At 38.0% G+C, this 9,226-nt stretch overlaps 1 long non-coding RNA gene across 1 annotated transcript; it reads right to left on the bottom strand.

Annotated features, from left to right (window-relative positions):
• Positions 1-3,795: 3,795 nt before the first annotated feature.
• On the bottom strand, positions 3,796-7,439 carry LOC118653313. Its single transcript, XR_004966836.1, has 3 exons — positions 7,328-7,439; positions 6,646-6,771; positions 3,796-3,894 (listed from the first exon to the last, which is right to left on the bottom strand). It is a non-coding gene; the product is annotated as an uncharacterized LOC118653313 (long non-coding RNA).
• Between the last annotated feature and the right edge of the window lie 1,787 nt (positions 7,440-9,226).

The following is a 9,226-nucleotide window of genomic DNA, read 5'->3' as shown; positions in this document are numbered from 1 at the left end:
ATAAAAAGGAATGAAGCACTGATGCTACAACATAGATGATACTACAACATGGGTGAACCTCAAAAACATCATGCTAAATAAAAGAAGCCAGTTACAAAAGAACACATTTTTGTTATGACTCCATTTATAAGATATGTATACAGGCAAATCTATAGAAATAGAAAGTAGATTAGTGGTCACTAGAACCTGGGGGAGTTGGGGGTGCAATGGGGAGTGATGGCTAAGTGGTATGAGATGTCTTTAGAGGTGATGAAAATATTCTAAAATTGATTGTGGGCATGATTTCCCAATTCTATGAATATACTAAAAATGCCTGAATTGTACACTTTAAATGGGTGAATTATATTTTGTGTGAATTATATCTCAATAACTCTGAGATATATGAAGATGTGATTTCTTAACACTGAATTTATTTACTATTGAAATTTTAAAATTGCTTATGAAATACTGTTGGTTTTGGAGTAATAATCAATGATGTGCTTTTGCTTCTTTGTTGATTGTGCTCTTCCAAGGATGCTGATTAAAGCCATGATTTCATATTGTTATTTACTCCCAGTAGTAGAAAAATATTTAGTAATTATATTTCATGGTATAATATATTTTTAGGGAGACATAAAGGTAACTCTATCTTGACTTCACAAGTTTTTTCTTTTTTCTTTTTTTTTATTAAATCTTTATTGTTCAGATTATTACATTTGTTCCTCTTTTTTCCCCCCATAACTCCCCTCCTCCCAGTTCCCGCCCCACCCTCCGCCCTCACTCCCCACCCACTGTCCTCATCCATAGGTGCACAATTTTTGTCCAGTCTCTTCCCGCATCTCCCACACCCCTCCCCCCCCCAAGAATAGTCAGTCCATTCCCTTTCTATGTCCCTGATTCTATTATGATCACCAGATTATTTGTTCACTTGATTCTTAGATTCACTTGTTGATAGATGCATGTTTGTTGTTCATAATTAGTATCTTTACCTTTTTCTTCTTCTTCCTCTTCTTAAAGGATACCTTTCAGCATTTCATATAATACTGGTTTGGTGGTGATGAACTCCTTTAGCTTTTCCTTATCTGTGAAGCTCTTTATCTGACCTTCAGTTCTGAATGATAGCTTTGCTGGATAAAGTAATCTTGGTTGTAGGTTCTTGGTATTCATCACTTTGAATATTTCTTGCCATTCCCTTCTGGCCTGCAAAGTTTCTGTTGAGAAATCAGCTGACAGTCGTATGGGTATTCCCTTGTAGGTAACTGAGTTTCTTTCTCTTGCTGCTTTTAAGATTCTCTCTTTGTCTTTTGCTCTTGGGATTTTAATTATGATGTGTCTTGGTGTGGTCCTCTTTGGATTCCTTTTGTTTGGGGTTCTCTGCGCTTCCTGGACCTGTAAGTCTATTTCTTTCACCAGGTGGGGGAAGTTTTCTGTCATTATTTCTTCAAATAGGTTTTCAATATCTTGCTCTCTCTCATTATCTGGCACCCCTATAATTTGGATGTTGGTAGGCTTGAAGCTGTCTCAGAGGCTCCTTACACTATTTTCGTATTTTCGGATTCTTTTTTCATTTTGCTTTTCCAGTTGGGTGTTTTTTGCTTCTTCGCATTTCGAATCTGTGACTTGATTCTTGCGCTCCTCTGGTCTGCTGTTGGGTGTCTGTATAATATTCTTTATTTCAGTCAGTGTATGCTTAATTTCTAGTTGGTTCTTTATCACAACATCGAGGGTCTCATTAGATTTCTTGAGGATCTCACTACATTTATCGGCAGTTTCTAGAAAATTATTGAAAGACCTTAAAATTGCGGTTTTTAGCTTTATATCCTCCATTTCTGTCATGTTTCTTTGTCTCCGCATTTTTTATGCTTTCTTGGTGCACCCCCTTGTGGTCTTTGTGCACAGTCTTGTTGTAGTTAAGCCTTGATTGTTGTCGGCAATACTGGGGGTGATTTGACCTCCAGGCCAACTGGCTATGAGAGTCAGCTGTGTCTGCAGTGGGACAACTTCTCCACAAGTTTTTTCTTTACATTTTTATGAAATTACTAGAGGCCTGGTGCACGAAATTCATGAACTGGGGGGGGGGTGTCCCTCAGCCTGGCCTGCACCCTCTCCAATCTGGGACCCTCAGGAGATGTCCAACTGCCGGTTTAGGCCCAATCCCTGTGGACATCCCTCTCACAATCCGGGACTGCTGGCTCCTAACCGCTTGCCTGCCTGCCAGGCTGATTGCCCCCTAACTGCTCCCCTGCTGGCCTGATTGCCCCCAAATGCCCACCCCTGCCAGCCCCATTGTCCCCAACTGCCCTCCCCTATGGCCCGATCACCCCCACTGCCCTCCCCTGCGAGCCCGATCACCCCCAACTGCCCTTCCCTGCTGGCCCGATCACCCCCAACTGCCCTCCCCTGCCAACCCAATCACCCCCAACTGCCCTCACCTGCCGCAACCCACCTCCTTTGCAGGGACCCACCTCCTCCACGTGAGGTGGTGGAGATGCCAGGACTGGCCTCCTCTGTGCTATGTGGAGTTGCGGGACCCTCAGGCCTCACCGTGCGGAGTGGCCGCTGGGCCCCTCCTCCAATGTGCGCACTGCCATCTTGTGGTGGTCATCTTTGTGGCGACCATCTTGTGATGATGTCATGCATGAGGACCACGTAGGCTTTTATTAGTATAGATTGCTCTATTACAAAATAATACAGAATAAGCATATAAATTATGGGGGAAATGCAGAAGAGATGAGAAAAAAGCCAGTCAACTCTATTCCCACCCACAAGATAATAACTGTTAACATTCTGGTTTATATCCCCCACCCTTGTTTTGAAATGCATTTTCCCCCACATAATTGTGATCACATGGTATACTTCAGAATTTATCTACTCTCTGCTTTCAAGACAGCATTGAGGAACAAACCTAGTGAAACTTGGATCATAATACTGATCTGTCTCTCAAGCTTCCTCCTCCTTCCTATCTTACTTTCTTTTTCCTGGAACTCAACACCACCAACAACCAAGCCTGAAGACAATGAAGCCATTAAGAAGGAAAACTACCAAACAAGGCTTGAAGTGCCCATCATCTTGAACTGCCCATCCATCATCATGAAGCTTACTGCTATCTCTCCCAGCTTACACAGAATAAATCAATACCACAGCAACAGTTCAATTTCATCTTTGTAAAGGAGGTCATGAATACAAATGGAGGCTCTAAGGAGACTTGGCTGTCATCTAACCAAGTATGTGGCCCCATACTATCTCACAGTACATTTGCCATGCTGTCACCACTTCTTAAACAAATGGCCTCTTGGCCTCTTTAATGTTGTTAGGAGAACAACACACACAGAGACCAGTTCTCCGAAAGGAAAGAAAGAAAGAAAGAAAGAAAGAAAGAAAGAAAGAAAGAAAGAAAGAAAGAAAGAAAGAAAGAAAGAAAGAAAGAAGGAAGGAAGGAAGGAAGGAAGGAAGGAAGGAAGGAAGGAAGGAAGGAAGGAAGGAAGGAAGGAAGGAAGGAAGGAAGAAAGAAAGAAAGAAAGAAAGAAAGAAAGAAAGAAAGAAAGAAAGAAAGAAAGGAAGGAAAGAAAGAGGAAGGCTGCTTCTCCATTGTTAGCACATGATCATTAGTAGTATAGGATCATTCCAGGGTGAACATTGTATTTTTAAAGCAAGTGATACAAATTGCATTTATAAGCAGCATGGAGCCTGGTCAAAGCATCAGTACACAGAAGCTCTATCTATTCCAAAGTCCCCAGCCAGCAAAAGACAGATAGATTGAGAGCTTGCAGGCATGAAGCTCATAAAGACACTGCGCATATTAAATGTGTACTTACTACATTGCATACTGCTGTGTTGGTGAAAGTGCAATTAGATCCAACAAAGTTAGAGCCCCACAATTGAAAATGCCTTGTGAAGGTAAGATCCACATGTGCACTGCAAGATTTAACAAGGCAACACCTGAAGAAGTTGCTGAGTTGTTTGGTAGTATCAGACAAAAAGAGACCTGTTGCTAATACCCTCATGAATCCTAAGTCCCAATTTTCTCTATTATGTGCTCATTATTAAAGTGTCTTAGCCTTACTTTAATATAGATGGAAATAATATGCTAAAAAGGAATAAGACATCTTAAGCCAGTTATTGTTTGGATCTAGCTGTGATCAAAATAACTATTTGGACAAAAGCAGAAAGTAACAAATACTTCAAATGCTGTAACATTTGAGTCACTAGTAGTATCCGGTGGAAGAACCAAATGTAATAAGATGGGTACATTGTATGATAAACTAACCAATCTTTTCCAGGTCTATTGTACTAAGGAAAGCAAAATGGAAATATAATTGTGAATCCAAAGGTTGAAAGTTATTAACAAAGCTCTCAATTTATGCAGTTTCCAAAAATGACCTGAAGTAGCCAGTCCAATAGGCAGGAAAATATTTGGTTAAAATATGAAAAGAAGCCCACTCAACTCTTGAAGAAATACTGAGTGTTATTAAAGAATATCTGGGGAGGAATAATTAGTTAAATGGGTGTTTCTGTAGTTCTCTACCTTCTCCTAGATGAACAAACACTTCTGAAGTGAATTGCAGTCTCAAAGAACAGGCATCATGTGCCACAAATGATGACCAGAGTTCAGTAAACAAGTGATTGACTTCAAAGGTCCCTTCCAAGGCTAATATTCATCAAATTTATTAATTTATAATTGCCTAAGCACCCAATCAACTATCCAACACAGAGAACACATATAAACATGGAGAAATATTGCATCATCATACAATTTTTTTCTCAAATTTAGTCTTCAGTTTCAAAATAACTGGAAAATACCATGATGCTAGGATTTTTTTATGCCAGGAGGTAGAGATTTACAGATTATTCTTTAGGCCATTCTGTTGTTTCTATTTGGAGCAGAGGAAAATAATTTTGGAAATTTGTTGTCGATTTCAGTTTGTCATCTTTATCAAAGATAGATGGGCTTACATGCAAACCTATGAGAAGATATTTTTTCTAAGCCTAAAATGTCTTATATATTTGTATATTTTCTCATTATTATACAGGAATTTCACTTTAAAGTAACTTCATCACTGGTATAGAGAGTGTCAAGCCCTAAGTTAATGCAGAATATAGGGAATGGCTCTACTAAGCAAGCTGTTTTTTTTTTCTCTACCCTCCATAAAAATTATTTTTAATTATATGATTGTCAAACCATTATGTTGTACACCTAAAACTAATACAAAATATGGAATGTCAACTATAATTGAAAAATAAAATTTTTAAAAAACTACTTTTGAGCACTGTACTATCTAAATTCAGTTCCATCTATACTTCCCTGATGCTGCTCAGCAAACTTTGGACTTTACATCAGGCTAACAGGAATTTCATAGCACAGCTGCTTGCAAACTGATCTCTGTGTTGTCTTTCCATTTGTATATTCATACCAACAACTTATTTCTGAAATTCAGCCAGTATCTTTGTTTCATATTCTTCTATCCAGTCAACATTAGAGGTTTGTCTGCCACAAAATATTTCTTGCCTTTCAATAGGCCCTTAAGAGTCTACCTTACCCACGACCCACCAGTGAACATTTTAACATGAGTTACTTGAATAGTTGGCAGAACTGGGTTGTATTTTTCATGGTCAGTGGTAGATTAAATTTGTTTTCTGTTCTTTTGCACCTACCTCCCTGAATCACTCCACCTCTAGTCTCAGGTAGGAAGTCAAACAGGGTAATATTCCAAGTTTTTTAAAAAATGAAACCATGAAAAACAAGAAGACAGTATGAAAGAATTTTTTTTTTCTCAGAATAGATCAGGCTTTTGTAAGCATAAGAACAAAAGAAGAAATCATAAAATGAAAGATGTAGGGCCCTAGCAATAAAAAATATTAATCTCGCCTGGCTGGCGTGGCTCAGTGGTTGAGCGTCGACCTATGAACCAGGATGTCAGGGTTTGATTCACTGTCATGGCACATGCCCGGGTTGTAGGCTCGATCCCCAGTGGGGGGCGTACAGGAGGCAGTCCATCAATGATTCTCTCTCATCATTGATGTTTCTATCCCTCTTTCCCTCTCTGTTCCTGTCTGAAATAAATAAATTTTTTTTTAAATATATTTTATTGATTTTCCACAGAGAGAAAGGGAGAGAGATAGAGAGTTAGAAACATCGATCAGCTGCCTCCTGCACATCTCCCACTGGGAATGTGCCCGCAACCCAGGTACACGCCCTTGACCGGAATCGAACCCGGGACCTCTCAGTCCGCAGGCCAACGCTCTATCCACTGAGCCAAACCGGCCTCGGCAATTTTTTTTAAATTAAAAGGAATATTAATCTCTGTATGTTGAAACAAAATTAAAGTACAAATAAGAAAAAATATATTTGCTAAATGATGTTACAAAAATTAATATTGTAATTAATATTGTTAATATTGTTAATATTGTTAATAGTCAAAGAAAGTTTACAGATCAATAAGAAAAAGATAAACATTCTAATATATTAATAGGCAAAGAACCATGCACTATTAATTGTTTGACTCGGCATGCATTCCTAACCCTCTTCTCTCTTGCCTGCCTCACTGGTAACTAGGAGTAGTAATGTGACACAATCTTGCTAGTAAGTATCTGCTGGAGGAGAAGGGTATTTCTAGGAAAATTTATGTTCTCTTGATTTAAAGTATAGATTTCATACATATTCCTTACCTCATTCCTCCTGCCTTGGACAAGGATGGTATTGCTGAAGCTAGGGCAGTCATCTTGCAAATATGATATCATTGAGCTGCTGAACCAATACCACCAACAGCTGGTTACTTCCAGACTCCTGTTTGTCTGAAGAAAAAAATGAACCCTTATTAGTTTAAGCCACTGTTAATGAGGGTTTCAGATACCCTGAGCCAAAAATATTCTTCTTGGATGTTCCTCATATGATTAAGCAACTCATACACAAAAAGTAAGATATAGGTAGATAAATAAGCATAAACATTATTTTACCTCATAAATAATAAAATAGATTTAAAACAAAATAGCAACCTTGAAGATACTATTGCTACGTGAAATAAGCCAATCACAAAAGGACACATCTTATGATACATGAGCTATCTAGAAATTCATACAGAAAGTAAAATGGTGGTTGCTAGGGACTGGGGAAAAGGGGAGGGGAAAATGAAGCGTTAATGCTAAATGGACAGTTTCAGATGTAGATAAAAAAGTTTAGGAAATTAGATGTGGGTGATAGTTGCCCAACAATGTGAATGTACTTAATGCCACTGAACTGTATACTTAAAATTATTAAATTGGCAAATATTGTTAATATACACTTTACCACAATAAAAAGTACAATAAAATCAGAAAATAAAATAACAATGAAATACAAATCTTCCATAACTTATTGGAGATCTCATTGATTGGAGGTCAACCTTCTGAGGTCACAATTCCACTTTCCTGGTAGCATATGACTTGAAATGGAATACCTCATCATTATCATTAAAGCTTCCTTTTTCCTTCCAAGAAAAAATAAATAAAAATAAAATCTGTTTACATTTTTAAATTTTTTAAAATTTGTTAATGATTGTAACAGGATTTCTGAGTGCGGGGAAACAAAGATTCTCACATGCTATCGGTGGGAGTATGAAATAGCCAAACCACTTTAGAGGAACTATGGTAAATTTACCCAAAACTTTATTAATATTCATATCCTTTGGCAGAATGATTTTACTTCTAGGAATTTAGCCAATAAAATAATCAAAATATAGAGATTGTTTTATGTCAAAAGTTCATAACAGCATTGTTTATGATATTAAGCAATCTGAAACACCCTATGTGTCCAGAAAGGGGTTTATTTAAACACACTGATGTCCATCCCTCCTATAGAATACTTTATTATCATGATGAACGATGGTATAGGTCAGTGGCTCTTAAACTTTGAATATCTGAATCGTCTAGGTCAGTGATCAGCAAACTGCGGCTCACAAGCCACATGCGGCTCTTTGGCCCCTTGAGTGTGGCTCTTCCACAAAATACCGACTTCTGCGCATGGGCCACGAAGTTTCAATCGCACTGTACATGCTTGCCTGCACATGGTATTTTGTGGAAGAGCCACATTCAAGGGGCCAAAGAGCCGCATGTGTCTCGCCAGCTGCAGTTTGCCGACCACTGGCCTAGGTAGATTGTATAATCCCCAGTGCCACAATATCTCTTATACATTCAATCAGGACTTCTGGAGGTAGGACCCAGACATCAGTACTTTTTAAAATTCCCCCCACCTAATGCCTAATGATTCCAACATGCATCCCAGCTTAAGAGCCACTGATGTCAATTTCTATTTATTGAAATGAAAACAACTTAAATATTCACTGGAATTTATTTGATGATAAAAGCAGATTCTAGAACAGTCTGTATAGCATGAGCTCATTTAAAATATGAATGTGTGGGATTTCTGAATAAAGATGATGGTGTACCAGTTAATAATGCGTATTTTTTTCAATAGATGGAGTTACACATATGTTGATATATATGCAATTTGATATGTATGCTATTTTGTATTGACAGCAAGCTTCAAAACTTCATATGTCAAATTTGCTGAAGGTGTTAACATCATAGATATTTTTACACTTAAAAATGTTGAATTTCATGCCAAATAAAGAGCACTTGCGGGAAGTTTTAATTCATTACTTTATTTTGAAGAAAAGTGCTGCTGAAAGTTATCGTATACTTTGGGAAGCTTATGGTGAACATGTACCATCTCAAAATACTTGTGAACGCTGGTTCAAATGCTTTAAAAGTGATGATTTTGATGTGAAAGACAAAGAATATCTAGGTCAACCAAAAAAGTTTCAAGACCAACAATTACAAGCATTATTGGATGAAGATGTGTGTCAAACTCAAAAACAACTTGCAGAAAGAGTAAACATTGCTCAGCAAACAATTCCCAATTGTTTACAAGCAACGGGAAAGATTTTAAAGGAAGGAAAATGGGTTCCACATCAACTGAAGGAAAGACAAATGGAAATCCGAAAAGTCATCAGTAACATGTTGCTTCAATGGCACGAAAGAAAGTCTTTTTTGCATTGAATTGTGACTGGCGATGAAAAGTGGATTTATTTTGAGAATCCCAAATGCACAAAATCATGGGTTGATCCAGGTCAACCATCATCAAGGCCAAATCGCTTCAGAAAGAAGACAATGCTCTGCATTTGGTGGGATCAGGAAGGTGTGGTGTATGATGAGCTTCTAAAATCAGGTGAAACTGTTAATACTGATTGCTACGGACAACAAATAATCAATG

Source organism: Myotis myotis, unplaced genomic scaffold, assembly GCF_014108235.1.
Source record: "Myotis myotis isolate mMyoMyo1 unplaced genomic scaffold, mMyoMyo1.p scaffold_m19_p_4, whole genome shotgun sequence".
Lineage (NCBI taxonomy): Eukaryota > Metazoa > Chordata > Mammalia > Chiroptera > Vespertilionidae > Myotis > Myotis myotis.
Note: the sequence above shows the minus strand (reverse complement) of the source record. Positions and strands in the feature narration are given on the sequence as shown.